This window comes from Pavona decussata, unplaced genomic scaffold, assembly GCF_977016875.1.
Source record: "Pavona decussata unplaced genomic scaffold, jaPavDecu1.1 SCAFFOLD_273, whole genome shotgun sequence".
NCBI lineage: Eukaryota > Metazoa > Cnidaria > Anthozoa > Scleractinia > Agariciidae > Pavona > Pavona decussata.
In genome coordinates this window covers 185,001-203,382 of record NW_028145675.1, presented here as the reverse complement: position 1 = coordinate 203,382, position 18,382 = coordinate 185,001, and the positions used below count along the sequence as shown (strand labels likewise).

Sequence of the window (18,382 nt, the reverse complement as noted above, 5' to 3'; positions counted from 1 at the left end):
GGAAAGACCTAAGAAAAAGATCATTGAGCAATTGTTTGAAATTCTCCCTTAGAAAACTAAGGGGATTTCGGTTGTTTCATGTCAATTGATCGAGAGGCTTTGAGGCTAGTAATTTCTCAGTCGCTCGAGAACAGCAAAAGGTCACACTTTAGAGAGACATTGCATGTGTGTATTAATTAAAAGAAGTTTCTTTTTCTCTTCTTCTGGACGGTCACGTTTATATCCTGTCGAAAAAAATATCGTTTCGCTAAAATCATCTGTCTAAAATTATCGATCTGTGCAGTGTGGCTGCTCAGTCTACAAGAGGTTAAAAGGGTTCCAGAATTGTGGTCACCCCGAGTCCAATTTTCCAACCAAAGAAAGAGAGACGGATTTAAAGGAGCCTTTCTTCTCGGCCCTAGCTATATCCAATACTGAGAACCTGTTCGACAATGAACATCGCAGATATTTAACTGCAGTTGTAAGTAATTTTATTGCTTTAATAATGCAAACATACACTTACACATAAACTTTTAAATTTTAATCATTTTGTTCCCTTAAACTTTGGAGTTATATGTTAATCCCACACCATGCGCCCTTATTTTGTTTCTACAAAATCAGCTTATTTCCTATTTGTTTATCTTTCATCCTACGATTTCTTTTAAGACTCGTCATGTCCAGAAGGAACATGCAGCATCGGTATTTGTAATGACTGGCCTCGGGCTGATTTGAAGTTTCCTTTTCACTTTCCAGCCAAGGCCTGCATTTAGGATTAGAGAATAAAATGAAAAAAAAAAAGTTAATCTGTATAGTTTCGAATTCTCTTTTAGATGAAATGTAAAAGGAACCAAGGAGGCATTGTTCCTGAGTGTGCAAACAAGACGAAATTTTAGATTGAAAATGGTTCATTCTATAGTACTCAAAAGTATGGTTTATCGGGCTTACATTGACAATGTCAAAGGCAAATTGCGAAAAAAAAAAAAGGATCGGTGTGAGTTCATCACTGATGCGCGCAAAAAATGGTTCATAAACAATGATTACTTGAATGAATGTTAATTTTCATCTGTAAACTAAAACATAAGTGGCGTGCAAAATGTATTTCTAGAAACTCAATAATTTGTTCACGTAAGTGTTATAAATGGAGACGATTGGCCTTCTTTGCTGTTAAAAAACAAAGTATTTGCATACTTTCTCTGAGCAATCGATCAATCAATCAATCAATCAATCAATCAATCAATCAATCAATCAATCAATCAATCAATCAATTAATTAATCATCGCCGTTGCATTAATTGCCATGGAAAAGAATTTAGAAATATGCGGAAAACATCTTTTTGCGCTAAAGTAGATACGTTGCTCCGTTGCATCTCAAGAATTATAAATGGGTCTGTTGCTGCGCCTTTCAATAACATACCGTCTCTGAAGTTAAAGATTCAACCAACCGTGCACTTTTCACCGCCGTCAATCTCTGCAGCGGACGTCTAAGAAAATATTAGAATAACGTTTGGCTCAACGGGATCAAAAGGTCATGTTCGCGGTACGCTGTGATTGGCGGGTTTCGATCCACTTTGTCGGATTCTGAGCTAATTTTTGCCATAATTTATGATTGACAGCAGTAAAGCACGCAACTCGTTAGTTGGGATTTAAGTTTAAAGTCCGTCTTGAAAGGCGCAGTAACCCCGATTAATCTTATTAATGGTCTCTGTGCTGGAAAAATTCCACGATTTTATTCATTAGGTAGTCTTCCCTTACCACCAATTTAGTTTGCAGAGTGATGACGTGATTTGTGAGCTGAGCTACAGCCTAAATGAGTAAAAAAAAAAGGCGCGTGAGCCGTGCATGAGTCATATTGACATATTGAACAATACAGGTATCATTGTATATATTAGTATGTGCATTTTATACTCATATTTATATTTAGTGTACATGTAACAACGGAGATTTGAACCTCTAAGGGAGCAAGGATGCCGCTGTAAAGAGAGCAGTCGCCTCCCACCAATGTGGACCGGGTTCTGCGTTGTTTGTGTGGGTTGAGTCTGGGTTCTCCGATTTTCCTTTCTCCTCAAAAAACCAACATTTTCAAATTCCAATTCGATCTGGAATCTTATTTTAAGAGAATGCTTTGTTGAAACTTTAATATTGATTTTAAACTTTCAAATTTTCCTTTTTGTACATCTATCTATCTACATACCAGCTCCCACTTGCCTTGATAGCTAAGTTGGTTGAGCGCTGCAACGTATTGTTATAACAGCACAGGAAAACGTTGTAAACTCGGAAGAAAAGCCTTTTAATACTTGAGATGTTGACTACGATCATACATCTTACAACTGACGCTATAACACCTTTCCAGAATAATAAATTACATTGAAACTGCATAAATTACAATGAAGCTTGCTCGTGAAAGAATTTAACACGTTATGACACTCTCTCTTAAATGAAAGAAAAGAAACTATACGCGTAAAATAACGAAAGAGAGTTCTAAAGCTGTAGCAGTTCACGACTTAGGCACTTCGGCCAAAACATAGTCCTCGAGGTGTTTTGGGACTCGGCGGACGCGCTGAGATCTTCTTAGCTCGGGCGCTACCACAGGAGCAGTGGGAGGATGAACTTCAGTCGTACTTTGAGATGGAGCTTCGGTCGCAGTTCGGGACGGCAACTCATTGGTTTCAGACACAAGACCTTGAGGCTGTGTCTCGTTAGGCAGCGCATCTCGAGTGTTAGCTGCAGCGGGAGCAGACTTGTAGGTACTCCTGAGATGAATCCTGTTCCTTCGAAGAACTCCTTGGGGAAGCTCCACTTCATACGACCTTTCGTCCAAACGCTTCCTAACCACACCTTTCTGCCATTCCTTCTTTCCAAACTGCCAAGGCTTAACCCTTACAGGATCGCCTTTCTCCAAAGGATCTAGGTCGCGGGCGCCTATGTTGCAATAAAGAGCTTGCTGTTGCTGGCGTAAGCGAAGCCTGGTACAGGTCATATCTTCATCAGCAACAGACGGCCTTAGCAAACCAGCAGACATGGGTAGAAGACTTCTTGTCCTTCTGTTAAGAAGGCGCTGAGCTGGGCTGATCTAATTTCCCGTAGGCGGTGTATTCCTATGGTCAAGTAGAGCTAGAAACGCATCTGAACCAGCCTTCTTGCGTTTCAAGAGGATCTTCTTTGCCTCCTTCACGGCACTTTCTGCTTTTCCATTGGACTGACTGTGACGAGGACTGCTAGTACGACGATCAAAATCCCACTCTTTTGAGAATTTCAGGTAATCGCAAGACACAAACTGCGGTCCGTAGTCGGTGACAAGCTGTTCTGGAATACCGTGCCTTGCGAAGTGGGCTTTTAGCTTCCTGATTACATGCACTGACGATGTGCTTCTGAGGTGATCAAGTTCGAAAAAATCACTGAAATAGTCAGACGTCACCAGGTAGCTCTTTTCCCCTAACTCAAAAAGGTCAGCTGCAACGTACTGCTAGGGCCGATTTGGCGTTTCGTGACTCCTGAGTGTTTCCTTGGTCTGGCCTCGCTCGTACTCCCTACAGGCTTCGCAGGTCGACACATGATTCTTAATGTCACCTGTCATACCAGGCCAATAAAGACACTCGCGCGCTTTATTAAGGTAACCATTAACTCCCAGGTGTGAGTTATGAATCCTCCTGAGTACGTCGCCTCTAGCAGCTTTTGGGACTACCACTCTCTCTTCTTTGAAAATAAGCCCATCTTGAACTGACATTTCGTCTTTCATGTTGAAATACGGAGACACAACAGGTGGCAGGGCACTCTTATCTTTAGGCCAGCCCTGCTGAATAACGGCTTTTAAAGCTTGAAGGGACTCGTCCTTCTCTGTCTCACGCTGGATCTGCAGAAGCCTCGCTTCAGATATTGGTAGATAGTTCACCATGTTGATAGCTTCAAATTCCGCCTCAACTTGAGTACACGAAGGAAGATACGCTCTGGAAAGTGTGTCCGCCAAGAACATTCTGTTTCCTCGCTCGTATCGAATTTCTAAGTCGTACTTCTGAAAACGGATCATCATTCCTTGCAACCTCGTAAGAGCGCGATGAAGCGGCTTCTTAACGATTGACTCTAAAGGCTTGTGATCAGTGTAGACGATAGTCCTTCTACCAAACGTGTAATCATTGAGCTTCTCCACTGAGAAAACAATCGCTAGCATTTCTTTCTCAATCTGTGCATAGCGGGATTCAACTTCTGTGAAGGCTCTCCTAGCGTACGCAATGGGATGCCCGTTTTGCATTAAGGCTGCTCCCAGACCTTTTTGACTGCTATCACACTGGATTTCAAGCACTTTACCGGACCTGTAGTACGCCAAAACGGGTGCAGATACAATGCGACTCTTGACATCATTTTATGCTTTTTCTTGCAGGACATCATTTTATGCTTTTTCTTGCAGGTCTTCCCAACGCCACTACGCATCTTTATGGGTAAGATCACTGAGAGGCTTCATAACATCTGACAGATGAGGAAGAAAGCGACTATGGTAGTTAACCATTCCATTTAGCCGGAGTATGTCGTCTCGCTTCTCTGGGCATGGCATCTCCGCGATCAACCTTACTTTCCCAGGATCTGGTTTTAGGTCCACGGTGGTTAGCAAATGTCCATGGAATGGAACCTCCTTACACTTAAATTCTAGCTTCTGACTGTTGAGCTTGATGCCCTTCTGCTGACACCTGCTCATGAACACCTCCAGGTTGCTGTCATGATCAGCTTTATTCGCACCATGGATCAGAACATCATCTGTGATGCACTTAATACCAGAAAGACCATTTAGCTCTTGGTGGAGACGCTTCTGAAATATCTCACCCGAAACGCTGAGACCAAAGGGTAAACGAAGCCAACGATACCTCCCATATGGTGTAGCAGAGGTTGCGGGCATGCTAGATTTATGATTTAGCTCCAAATGCCAAAAGGCGGACGCTAAATCTACTTTAGTGAACACACGTGCATCTGTGAGATCAGGCAGGAGATCATCAATGACAGGGATTTGGTAGCGTTCTCTCTTCAAAGCAACATTTAGAGGTTTCGGATCGATGCAAATACGCAGCTCACCAGACTTCTTTACAGCAACCGCTATCTGGCTAACCCACTCGGTAGGTTCTTTTACAGGAGCAATGACCTTGAGACCTCCCAGCCTTTTCAGCTCCTCCTTAAACTCCCGAATAGACACAGGCACTTTCCGGGCCGGACGAATTACAGGCTTAGCGTCAGGATCAACTTGGAAATGCACTTTTCCAGGATGTGTTCCAAGGCCCGCCTTATCGAAAACATCTGGATACTTGTCTATCAAACCACCTCTCACCTTCTCAGCTCCACAACATGTATGAAATTCTCCTTGTGAATAGTCAACAACTTCATCTTCTCCGTTGTGTTTAAACCAAGCAAAGGTGTCAGATTTTCTTTAACGATCAAGAACCTGACCTTGAACTTGTCATTGTTCCTGCGATTCACCACTAACATAGCACAGGTGCCAACGGGCTTAACCTTGGTACAATTCCACATAACCAAAGTTTGCGAACACGGAGCGAGCTCCTCGCTTTCGGCATCAGATCTGAGAGGTAAGATGTTTGCGCTTGCACCACAATGTATTTGGAATCGTATTGGTTGCTGCTTGACCAACATCTCGGCGAATACAGCTCTTTCTCTCACGGCTTGGATCCTCACAACACTGATCTCTTCAAACTCTTCTTCGCTTTCAATATTGTAAACAGATGTTTTCCTAGTGCATTTCTTGGCAAAGTGATTCTTTTCATTACACTGTTTGCACACCTTCCCTCACGCCGGACAATCCTTCTTTCGGGGTGGATTTGCTTTTATCTGCAAAACTTACAAGAAATCTTCTCGATTGCGCGTTCGACTTTATCTGAAATTTTATCCGATTTTGTTTTCCTCGACTTGACTAGATTAACGCTGTCAACCGGCTCAGAGAGCGACTTCATTCGCATCGCGGTAACCTCTTCGCTCCGACATACATCAACGCATTTATTCAAGGTAAGGTCTCTTATCCTAAGAAGCTTTTTAGTGGTTTCCTCGCTTTTGATTCACAGTACGATACGATCACGTATGAGACTGTCGCGCAAACAATTGCAAAAATTGCAAGTCTTTGCCAAGGTCTTCAGTTCAGCGACGAAATTGTCAACCGTTTCCGTTGGAAGCTTTTCCCTCTTGTGAAACAGTCTCTCATAAATTTCGTTTACTTCACCGATGCAATGCCTTTCCATCCTGCCCATTACTACAAGCCAGTCGTTCGCATTCTCCTCTTCGGAATAACTGAAAGTTTTGATCACCGTGAGACCATCGTCGCCGATTGCCTGCTTGAACATTGCGAGCTGATACTCTGGACTTTCCCTTTCTAACCGAGAAATGACGAAATAATTGTTGTACTTCTCTTTCCACAACTTCCAATTCTCAGCGATTTCTCCTGTGGTCCTCAAATCTAAATGCTGGGGTGGCAAGATCTGGTGAAACGTTGTCGATTGCGACGTTTGAGGCAGAGCCGTTGCACCGAGGCTTGAACTGGAATTTCCTTCATCTCCTGGCATCGTAGACGGTTTACGTTGTCGACGAAGAACACAGAGTTAAACACACGCTGCCACCATGTTATAACAGCACAAGAAAACGTTGTAAACTCGAAAGAAAAGCCTTTTAATACTTGAGATGTTGACTACGATCCTACATCTTACAACTGACGCTATAACACCTTTCCAGAATAATAAATTACATTGAAACTGCATAAATTACATTGAAGCATGCACGCGAAAGAATTTAACACATTATGACACGTATCGCAGACATCATGGGTTCGAATCCCTTTTAAGCCTGAATAATTGCGATGATCATTCACTTATTCATTCTGTGCTTTAGCCAAACACATTTCTGGGACAATCATGCACAGTCAGATACCCAAATTGCAAAGACCTGAAACGGATTTTGCTGGTTGCTGGGTAACCTTGTAGTGAAGATGTTTTAAGAACTTGTTTCTTGTTGTAAATGAGAAGCTCCCTGGAAAAGTATAACAGAGCAATAACTGGGGATATTATTAATATCGAATTGAAATTTAGAAATGTTGGATATAATTGTTGCCTCACAATACAAGAAGAAAGATATCTCCAGGGCTGTGTTTCTATTCTGTTACTTGCTCACCTGTTGAAGCTTCAGCAAGGCGTCCCTGTTAGCCTAAAAGAGAAAAACAAATGCGAGGATTAAATTTAACCAATTATCCACGCCCAAAGAAATAATCTATAGGGTTCCTCAAGGCTGCACATGCTTGGTCCATTATTGTTGAAATCTTTTTTTACAGAAAACAAAGAAAGGGACACTGAACAATAGCCGGTATTCGTATACTCCGAATTAAAGTGGAACTAGCGTGCGCAAAAGGCGGGAAACTCTTTACATGTGAATATTTCTTAATGTACATTCTTTTTTATAAGAACGTTGAGGCTGAGATCATTGTTAATAAAAGGCAATGGTTATGGAGCCTGGCAGACTTCTTTGTGATATGTTTTTTTTAGCATTTTTTTGCCTTGACAATGCACAAACCACAATAGATTTTAAAAGTGTTGGAGCAACTGACGAATCAAAACATTCCTGTTAAGATCTTCAACTGTAAGGTTAAGGATTGTGCACGGTCACTGCCCTTCCAACATAAATTGCAGCACCATTATTTTCATTGCAAGGTTTCTTAACCACTCCGTCAATTAACTACGATGAAAATTAAAAAAACATATGGTTTGCCAATTATGAATTTAATGTCGACTATAAAAATCCTGAGGAAAAATAATCACCAGAATCAAGTGAATGCTCAGTTGATGACTAAGTCTTTGGTGATTGCTTTGATTTGTCAACGAACTCACGTTGCGTTTGGTCGTCTGTGAGATTCGTCCTTATGATATTTGCTGTAAAAACTGCAAGAAATACCTACTGTATTTTGATCTATACGTTCTTGTGATTACCATTCCTCACCTGAACATCCTTTTCCAGAACTCGGACTTTCGCAGCAACTTCTTCTATAAACTGAAATAATAACGATCAAAGTTTGAGAGATCTACTCTTATCTAAATGATACATTTTATAATAGCCTAATTGCTGCCCCTCCGAAAAGCCATCTTCTCCACGGATAAACCCAGCAGTTAGATTATTGCCCCCCCTTTTCGGTATTGAAGGAAGAATAGTTGCTCAGGACGGTTAAGCTTGGACATGATATGAGGCCAGCTAATCTCATTATGTAAACGTATAAAGACAAGATATAATATAACGCAAGAAAAAATATTTCTTCGCCCAGGATTCGAACCTCAGTGAAAGCCCTGGCCTTACTCAGAGGGGGTCGTTGTTATATAAGGGGAGGGGGTTGGTGGAGTGTGGATTTTTAGGGAATATAAACTAGAAACTAATAAATAAACATTGAAAAACTTGGTGCTTAGAAAACGTTACCGCTTGGTTGGCATAACAGGATGTGGTGAAGAACATAACGCCAAAAGCCAACGCGAACAACAGGCGATACATTTTTCTGCTATACTTGAGAAGTCAACCGGTGCTGAAATAAACAATATAGATAAACTAGAAGTTCTCGAAGCACTGCATCCGAATACACAAAATAAATGAACTCTGGATGACTCAGTGGAAGAAAATTATCAAAACTGAAGAGATAAAGCCATGAAAGGAGGTGATCTGTAAAAGGGTCCATCTTCTATCAAGGAAACCCAACGAGAACATTTATGCAAAATAATTTAACCTTTGTGTCCTGTGTTCCCATATCGTTTTCTGCCCTTTTTATCTCAAAACATATTAGTGTAAACTAATACAAATTGGTCTGTTCTGATGCTTTCGCTGAAATTCAAAGTTGCAGAAAATTTAGGAAATGGGATTTTATTCCCCGAATTTACTAGCCGTTGTTGGTTTTACAAAAATGCCAGCTACCCTGTTTCCCTTTTATGACGAAATATTTTCCCCTAAGAAAACGAAAGAAATTAGTTTTCTAGTGCTGTTAGCAAATTTTGGGATGACTTTTTGCTTTAGAAAACTATAGAGTTTCTGTACGATTAACTCTTAATTTCTGATGCGATTTAGGCCAAGCGTCGGATGCCCCTAATGGCCATTAAGAAAGCGAAAGAAATTAGTTTTCCAATGCAGGTTAAGAAATTAAATTTGAAATGACTTTTTGCTTTAGTTAGAAAAGTGTAGAGTCTCTTAACGATTAACTCTGAATTTCTGAGGCGATTTAGGCCAAGCGTCGGATGCCCCTGTTTCAAATGTGCCCCTGAATTGCATGGGTGAATGTGGCCAAATTAAAACGCGGCTCATTAAGAGAAATAAATTAAGAGAGTGCCTCAACTTATCAACTTACCAAGGAGTGAATGTTATCACTGAGAGCAAAATCGGTGCTAACGGCTGTCGCTTATAGCATAGAATAACTGAGATCACGGAATCATCAAAATTTCATTGTATTTGTCATACTCATTTCGTGTGCAATACTAATGAATAAAAAGCAGCCACAGGCAGCTGAAAAAACTACCAAAAATAAATTGAAAATGTATTTAAAATGAGTACGTCACGTGCCATTTGAGAAAACTGTTGTATCAACTGAAAACCGGATACTGATTAGACAAAATATTTTTTCAACACTACAAAATCTCATCGCTAGAAAGATAGTGGAGTCACAACACGAATCGGCCGATGACAAAATATTTCAGTGCCATTCAATATTTTTATGTTTAAAAATCAGTAAGTAAGGTAGCACAGCTGGCCTTTTTAATTATGTAAAAGTTGAATATGTATGTGCATGGTAGAGTTTTCGAGGGACCATGCACACCTCACTTTTCAACCGAACATTTGGTAGTCTTCTACGATACCTATTAATGTGTTATTTTCAACAGTTATTGTTTTTTTTTTGTTGAAGTTTGCCAGGATAGATATTTTAGTAAAATCGATATTACCACGACGACGATCAACAAAAAATCTTGAAATCAGGAAATCGTGAATTTTGTGTGTCCTACATTTGAAATAAAAAAAAAAACAAAACAAAAAAAAACAATACCAAAATCTTAAACTAAGGTATATGGCAAACAAAAAATAAAAAACCTTAATATTCTGTATGTTTGATTTTAACTGAATCACAGAAACGTTTCAAACCATAGTGTTTGTATGGTAAACGCAAATAGAAAAAACGTAAACAACTCATTCAAAAGTTGACTTGAAATTAATACTAAACTGTTCCCTGAAGTTATTGTTTAAGGCCACTAAAATCTATTTGATTTTCGCTGTTGCGAGCTTGAGAACGAGTTTAATCTCTACATCTTGTAAGCATTTTCTTACAATTCTCAAATTTGCGCGTTTTGCAAAAATCTCAAGACCTTCACTGCGCGCGGTTGATGATATGAACAATTTTATCCTAAAATTTCATTAAAATTGATTTCCTGTGACATTTCTTAATTTAACGATGAGTAGTACGTATAAACCGAAGGTAAAGTTTGCGATACAAATTCCACGTTGACAAGGTATCTCTCTCTCTCTCTCTCTCTCTCTCTTAGGTATGGTGACATTTAAATCAATGTGTACGAGATTCTTTCGTGATATTTACATCGCAGATACCGAATGGAAAAATAGCACGGTGTTGTGAAACAAAAAATATCCGTCCCGGTGGAACATCGAACACACTGATAATTTGAATATATTACAATAAACTTGGCACTAACGAGTTTGTAACGTAAACATTTCCGTCGGCTGATGCTTCTTTTCCATATTATTTTAAAGATTTTCCCGAAACACAACTTCACTGAAACTTTGGAATGAAACTGTTCATGCCACACTATCAAAACTGCGTGATGAAGATCTTACAAATATCTATCGAGCCAATTCTGTAATTTTTCAAAAAAGCGCAAAAATTACAAAATTAGTACAAAAAAATTAATGCAAACGATCCCAAAGAAAAAACTCGTGCTCAGGTCGATCACAAGAGAAAAAAACAGTAAAACTTCGGTGGCTTCCAACGATGACTTGAAGGTACATATTGACAACGTGTGCTTTCAAGTCACATCATCAAAGCAGTGTTTAGTGTACGGTTCAATTCACTAATATTGCACAAAACTCAGCTCTGAAATGTTTTGGTGATTTATTTGAAATCAAACATACAGATTTTTCTTTCTTCTTGTCTATTTGATTTTTTATATACCGTTTAGTTATTTTATGTTGACTTTTCTAATCCAAATCTGGATTGCGCAAAATTTCTCAGAATTTACTGATTTCGAAGTTTTTCGTCTATCGTCGTGATCGCAATATCAATTTTGCCAAGGTATCAATCCTGACAAACGTCAATCCAGAAACAATTAAGGCAAAAATTTGACATTAATCACCATAGAAGAAGACTACTCAATAACCGGTTGAAAAAGTGAGGAATATTCCCCCAAAATCTGTATCGAAACGCCTTATTACTATCACAATATCACACATTTTAACGACCATTTTAGGTAACGATCAGCGTTTAGGAAAAATGACATCATTTTTCGACTTTTTAGTCGAATATCTATTTTCAAGCGTTCTTAATTTAACAAATAAGCGACTTTCGCCATTTCAATAATACATGGGTCGCCGAAAACCGGGAAAATTTAAGATATTTTAAACTCTTCATGCTAGGGTATATATAGATTATTACATGTTAACAGCCTGATATCGTTTTTATTCACGAGTTTTTAATCCCATACCGCGAACGAGCGAGTTTTCAAGCGAGTGAGCGATATGGTACGTATGTAGACCGGAAATGCGAGTAGCAAAACTGCTGACCGGATGTAGTTTTAAATGCGATATACGCGCTTTTTGTTTGTTTGTTTGTTTTTGTAGCTTCGGCTAATTGTCGCAATGGCATTATCTCTTCTTTAGATATTTTTGGTACAATATATCATTGATAGGGGATAAAAGGACGACTTTTGATCCGCTTTTATGACTGTTTTACAGTGGTGAATAAAGAGGACAAAATAAAAGCGCTTCACTGATCGTTTTACACAACCACATAAGCCGCCCATGTTTCCTGGTTTTGTTCGCTTTTTGTTTTTTTTAATTCATTGCTTATTGGATGTAAAGGTGCTCGTTTTACAGATACCCGATCGGAGAGCACTGGAGTAGTAGGGTTGAAGGGGGACTAAGTTAAGGAACGACTAGTTTTCAACTCATCTGCTTTGTAACTTTCTTAATTTTAACTTGAGATAGTGTAGAAAATAATTGACTTAATTTACTGTTTTTTTTTTTTTTCAGGGGTTTAATCCAGAAAGGGAAAAGGATCCATCTAAAAGCACAAATTCCGCTCCTTAAATGGACACTTGAATAATTAAAAGAATTCTTCTTGGCCTCGGAAGGATAGTGGTGTCAAATTCGGGCCACCTATTGTTTTATTATGGAGTTTCCAAGGGTAATCCTGGCCCTGACTAGAATGTCCTTTTGTTACTGAACCACACAGCGTTGCTTCCACTTTCAGTATGTTTCAGTGGAACATGCTCTTAGTGATTTACACAAACCTTGACTTACAAACACCTGAAACACATGCTTTTCAATGAACACAAAAGATTGAGGTAGTAATTTTAAAACAGTTTGTTAATCCTTTTGAAGTAGAATTGTTTATTTTGTTATTAGAGCTATGATGGAAATAGTTAATTGGAAGTGTTGAAATAGTCACTAAAGGTTATTGTAAGAAGTGTATTCAGTTCTATTGCATTATCTTGGGTGTAAGAATTGTTAAAATAATCATTAAAAACGTTTACTTGAACCTTTATTTCGTAGTCACTATAATATATTTCTATCCGTTAAAATAACCTATTTTTGTAACTTATAAAGAATGGTTAAATTGACCAGTCTTTGACCATTTTTAATTGGTTACCTCAGATTCATTGACAGAACCAAAAAACTAAGGTTACTGTAACCATTTTAAATGGTTCTACAACCATAAAAAATGGTTGTTTTAACCAAAATCCAAAGGTTACATAACCTAATATAAGACGTCATATCGACCCCAAAAAATCGGGTAATAATAAACTATTTAAAATGGGTTAAAAGGCGGGTATGATTATGTCTGAAACAACCATATTTTTTGGTGAAAAGAAACCTTTCCAAAACGGTTATTTTAACTGAAAAGCGAATGGTTAATTTGACCAATAATTATAAATTTATAGCAACCAATAAAAATACGGTTACCTCAGATTCAAACTTTAACCTTTTTTTTTGGTTATGGTAACTGGTCAGCTTTTACAGTGCAATATTCATTGGGCATTTAAAAGGTACAATTTGTACTGCTTGAAGAAGCTATTATATGAGAGCTTTTTTAATTTAGAGGGAATTTTTTCCAAATTTTAGACCCTGCAAATGCTAAAGTGGCAGCTCCGTAGTTATTCATTATCCTCGGCAGATGAAAATTAAGGTTTGATACAAATCTAGCGTTGTAGCTATGAGCTTTAGAGGCAAGAGTTAGGGTTCCTTTGAAAATGTCAGGAATATTAGTAGTATTGTTAATAATTTTATGTGTGAAAAGGGCCACCTTAAATTTGTAAATGTTTTCAAGTGTAAGAATACCTAAGAGATTTAAGTATGGCATAGCACTGTCCCTGCTATAAGCAAAGAACATGCTACGCACACACTTATTCTGTTTAGTTTTAATCTTAAGCAACCTGGTCTTGTAAGCACTACCCCAGCTTGTAATACCATAAGTTAAATATGGATAAATGAAGGAAAAATACATCTGCCTTAAAGTATGAAGATCTAGTACGTAACATCTTAATTTATGAAATCAAGGTATCGAAAGAATATGCGCACAAAACGAATACTGCAAAGAATTTAAATCAAAATGGGTACTTTTCAAGTGTGGAATGATGACTTTTCAAGTTGTTTCTACCAAAAATCTCCATCTAATTTTCTTCAAATCCGTACTTTATGATAATGATAATATTCTAGTCACGACAGGTATATCGATATATTTATTTGCGATAAAAAATACGTTTTTAACTGATTTTAATAAGTTCAAGTAAAACGTTGCGATGCATGCCAGGTTGTGAATTCGCGAACGAGCCTTTGATAATTTATGAACTCTAAACTTGAAAATGAAAATAGCGAATTTTATTCATTGATGAAGTCAGGGCCCCATGACAAACAACCACAATTTCATGCGAATTAATCGTGATAAACGTGACAAAAAAATCGGCCTCTCCATGATTAAAATTTTAGTTTTTTCGTTGGTTTCCAAGCGACTAGTGGTATCATAGCAACGGTAACGCTTAACCTTCGTTTTAAACTACGTCGATTACCTCGAAATCTAGTCAATCAAGTTCGGCACTGAGGCTTTTGGGATTAAACCTCTCAACCTAGACGAACTGTGGCCGAAATTGGAAAACAAAAATCTCTAAGACAGTTTTTAATTGAATAAAAATCAATTTGTCACGTGCCGATTTTGCTATTTTCGCATTTTTCGCTAAAATATTAAGAAAAATAAAGCTTATCACTTTCTCGTGATAAGTTTCTGTCCAAACTGGCTCTTTTATCATAGCAAACATCCCAAAGGTACAATGAGCTTCTTACCTATATTTGCAATTTTAAAATCTTTGTGTTGTAAAATGGCTAAAATAACGTACAAATAAATCGAAAAGCTAGTAATTTGTATAACTGATCGAAATTTATAGAAGTAAACTATTGTTTTTAACATTCGAGCAGTTTTAGGCTTATTCCATCCATGATCAGCCTGCTTAAAAGTGCCTAGACTGTGTGGACTATGGGCGACATAATCCATTCAATCCAAAGAAAACCTAGAATGGGGATTGACAAGAGTTCAAACTTTCGCTACCGTGTGGCCTTGATCTCTCTTGCGGTTTTATTGACATTTGCAATCTCAAAGAAAACATCTCAATATCAACATCCTTATTCTCCTGTTTTACATATATTTTTTTTAAGTAAATTGACGAGAAAATGTCTTTTAACATCAACTAACATTTCATCCATGTTGATCATTTCCTTTCTTTGTATGACAAAGTGGTAAGTGCTTATACATTGGTGATACTTCAAAAGAAAGGTGCCTCCTTTGGCTACTGCGCATGCGTTCTGTGAATGTCGGTATTGTCCGAGAAATTCGGATTTCTTTTAAGGAAGCAGCCTTCTAATGCAGAGGTATTCTTGCGTAGTTTAAGACTATGCAGTAAAAACAGAGCTTAACAAGGATAATTGCATTCCAAACAGAAAATTCGGGGTAGCCACGCATTTTTCAGATATCAGTAACCTTCAATTTGAAAAAAAGGGCTATGTATTGGTATGTATTTAAAAGCTTTTTAGTATCATTGTTGCTTAATTATCTCTGAAAAATGCCTGGTTATCCGAATTTTATTCGTATTTCAGTAATCCTTCCTAAGAATTTCTTTCTGCACAGTCATATCCGCTTAAAATCTTCGTATTAGGTTTATATTGTCGGTTAAAAGGCTAAATCAGTTTAAATCGTTATTGGATACATTGGGAATGCAAACCCACACCATCGTTTGGTCCGAAATTTTACGATTCTCTTATCAGCTTTTGTCATTAGAATCACTCTTGTTGTTCATGAAGACAAAAGTTTCTAATACAGTTATAGTCCGTGAGAGCAAACGCCTTCACAGCAGGTGAGACAAAAGCTGAAAAAGGGGTATGGCTAACTATAAACACAGTAACGTCTATTGCCAGTTTTGAAAGTTCCTTCTCCCCAATTTCTGCCCGAACGATCCGTGTAGTCTCCGTTTGCTCGTTTGTGGAGTAGGGAATTCCAATCGATGGAAATTCAAACCAGCTCTCTACTAAAATAAAACACAACAACATCTGTTGTACAAAAATACGCTGGTCCAGAAAAAGGTTCACACCTGATCAGAACGCATTAAAAGAGTACTACATTAATTAATCCTTCACAATGCATTTTTATTGGCAAAAACTGCTACTTCTTAGATTTAGACTTACTCTTTTGACAGTTTAATGTTTTTTTTGCTTATGCTTTGACCAACCCTTGAAGAGCTGCATGTTTAATGTGTTTAATTTAAAAAAGTGTTTCTATTATGCTGTGATCAATCCCTTAACAACTGCAGTGGGAAAGCTCTAATCTTAAACAGTAAACTTGCAGCATCGGTAGTTGTAGCGAACAAAGCTCCCCGATCTGCCGAGTTCGAATCTGGCCAAGAAATAGTTATCTGGACAATCAACGTTCTGCCTGTCTAGCTACTTTATGGCACCGTCTCCGTAAGCATCCCAGTTGGTTGTCTTGATTTCCGGTCTGTGTATGTTGTTCCCGTAAAAAGAAAAAAAATAATAAATCACCTTATTTAAGTGTCCACGTATTTAGCGTAGAGCACTAATTTCCGCACCGTTGTTTTTATTGCAAGGTTTCCTTACCACTCCCTCAATTAACTATGATGAAAATAAAAAAAATTGGTTTGCCAATTATGAATTTTAGGTCGACTTTAAAAATCCTGAGCAAAAATAATCGCCAGAACCGAGTGAATCCTCAGTTGATGATCAAGTCTTTGGTTATTGCTTTGATTTGTCATCGAAGTCGCGTTGTTTTTGGTCGTCTGTGAGATAAGCCGTTATGATATTGGCTGTAAAAACTACAAGAAATACCTACTCTATTTCGATCTATACGTTCTAGTGATTATCATTCCTCACCTGAACATCTTTTTCCAGATATCCTACTTTTGCAGCAACTTCTTCTATGAGCTAAAATAATTACGATCAAAGTTTGAGAGATCTACTCTTATCTAAACGATTTATCTTATAAAAGCCAAATCGCTGCCCTTCCGAAAAGCCATCTTCTTGACGAATAACCCTCGCCGTTAGATTATTGCCCCCTTTTTTGGTATCTGAGAAAGAAAAGTCGCCCAGGATGGTAAAGGTTGGACATGATATGAGACCTGCTAATCTCATTACGTAAACGTAAAAAGATAGGACACAGTATAATGCGTGAAAAAATGGTTCGTCGTCGTGGATTTGAACCACAGTCAAAGCCCTGGCCTTACACAAAGGGGTAGTTATTACATAAGGGGAGGGGGTTGGGAGAGTGTGGATTTTACGGAACATAAACTAGAAACTAACAAATATAAACATTGAAAAAATTAGTGCTTAGGTAAAGTTACCGCTTGGTTGGCATAACAGCATGTGGTGAAGAACATAACGCCAAAAGCCAACGCGAAAAACAGGCGATACATTTTTTCTGCTATTCTTGAGAAGTGAACTGGTGCTGAAATAAACAATATAGATAAATTAAGACTTCTCGAAGCACTGTATCCGAATACACAAAATAAATGAATTCTGGCGGAACTCAATGGAAATTTTTTTTATCAAAACTGAGGAGATGAAGCCATGAATAGAGGTGATCTGTAAAAGGGTCCATCTTCTATCAGGGGAACCCAACAAGAACATTTAAACAAATAATTTAAACTTCGTGTTTTGTGTTCCCAGATCGTTTTCTGCCCTTTTAATTTCAAAACATATTAGTGTAAACTAATACAAATCGATCTATTCTGATGCTTTCGCTGAAAATTCAAGTTGCAGAAAATTTAGGAAACGGGATTTTATTCCTCGAATTTACTAGCGATTGTTGGTTTTACAAAAATGCTAGCTGACCTTTTTTCCCTTTTATAACGAAATATTTGCCCCTAAGAAAACGAAAGCAATTAGTTTTCCAGTGCGGTTAGGAAATTTTGAGGTGACTTTTTGCTTTAGAAAACTATAGAGTTTCTGGACGATAAAATCTGAATTTCTGAGACGATTTAGGCCATCGGAACAGATATCCACCGAAAGAAAGCGTCGGGTGCCACTGTCTCAAAAGTCCCCCTGAATTGTATGGGTGAATGTGGCCAAATTAAAACGCGGCTCATTAAGAGAAATGAATTAAAGGAGTGCCTCAACTTATCAACTTACCAAGGTGTGAATGTTATCACTGAGGGGCAAAATCGGTGCTAACGGCTGTCGCTTATAGCATTGAATAACTGAGATCATGGAATCATCAAAATTTCATTGTATTTAGTCATACTCATTTCGTGTGCAATACGAGTATGACTATCTGTCGTGGGTCGTGGGTCGTGGGTCGTGGGTGTGGGTAAAAGTCGTGGGTAAAAAATAAAATAAATAAAGTCGTGGGTAAAAAAATAAAATAAATAAACTAAAAAAAAAGTACTTAAAAAAAATTAAAAAAAATATTAATACGTGACGAGCTCTTTAGGTAGTGTCAATCGCTTGCCCCCGTATAGGCAGTTTACCATAGCCTGCGAGCAAGCTCTTTTAGGGCGCTCTCTCCCCAAAAGAGCTTGCTCGTAGGCTAAGTTTGCCAAAGAAGCAAAAATGGGAGGGGGGAGTTCTTTGGCACTTTGCGCCACCACCCCACTCCCCACCCCCCCCAACCCCGAAAACGGCCGAAGGTG

The 18,382-nt window shown here is 38.3% G+C and overlaps 1 long non-coding RNA gene across 2 annotated transcripts; it reads right to left on the bottom strand.

Moving 5' to 3' along the window:
* Positions 1-505: 505 nt before the first annotated feature.
* Positions 506-17,984, bottom strand: LOC146455466 (uncharacterized). 2 transcript variants are annotated; one of them, XR_014859014.1, is made up of 6 exons: positions 17,883-17,984; positions 17,096-17,199; positions 7,947-7,997; positions 7,128-7,160; positions 1,731-1,781; positions 506-739 (listed from the first exon to the last, which is right to left on the bottom strand). It is a non-coding gene; the product is annotated as an uncharacterized LOC146455466 (long non-coding RNA). The 2 variants fall into 2 exon arrangements; XR_014859013.1 differs by lacking the exons at positions 17,096-17,199; positions 17,883-17,984 and adding exons at positions 8,415-8,517; positions 9,328-9,446.
* Positions 17,985-18,382: the final 398 nt, after the last annotated feature.